The 687-nt window shown below is 33.8% G+C and overlaps 1 non-coding gene across 1 annotated transcript; it reads right to left on the bottom strand.

Annotated features, from left to right (window-relative positions):
- Window positions 1-200: 200 nt before the first annotated feature.
- Window positions 201-273, bottom strand: TRNAA-UGC (transfer RNA alanine (anticodon UGC)). Its single transcript has one exon. It is a non-coding gene; the product is annotated as a tRNA-Ala (tRNA).
- Between the last annotated feature and the right edge of the window lie 414 nt (window positions 274-687).

The following is a 687-nucleotide window of genomic DNA, read 5'->3' on the forward strand; positions in this document are numbered from 1 at the left end:
TTTTTGCTACACACATTTTGGGGTTTCTCGTTCTATCTTTTATGTATCTTAGCCTCTTTCCTATTTTCACCTCTGTGCTACAGACTTTTTCTAGACTTATATTTCTTCATTTTATTTTTTTAGCAGTACAATTTTTTAAAATTAAATTAAATTTATTTTTGGGAGGGGTAATTAGGTTTATTTATTTATTTATTTTTTTACGGAGGTACTGAGAATTGAACCCAGGACCTCGTGCATGCAAAGCACACACTCTACCACTGAGCTATACCCTCCTCCTAGAATTATATTTCAATTCACTAATTTTCTTTTTAGCTGGATCTAATATACTATTTCCCTACCTGCTAGCTTTTAATTTCAATAATTATTTCCTTTTATTTCCACAATTTATACATGGTTCCCTTTCAAAAACATGTGTCCTTTTCCCATATTACCCCATATTTGCCTTATGATTTCTATACCTTCTTTTATCTCAGTATTTTAAACAACTTAATTAATAAACTCTTTAAGCTGGTTCCAATATCTTAAGTTTGGGGGAGTGCTAACCCTCCTGTTTGCTGTTCCTTGTGATTCTCTTTCTTTGTGTGGTCTGTGCATTTTTCTTGTGAACATATCTTCAGTAAATGTACTTGGGGCATCACATATTCAGGAATGCCTGCGTCTGCTCAGGCTGCCATAGAAAGTCCATGG

This window comes from Camelus bactrianus, chromosome 24 (assembly GCF_048773025.1).
Source record: "Camelus bactrianus isolate YW-2024 breed Bactrian camel chromosome 24, ASM4877302v1, whole genome shotgun sequence".
NCBI lineage: Eukaryota > Metazoa > Chordata > Mammalia > Artiodactyla > Camelidae > Camelus > Camelus bactrianus.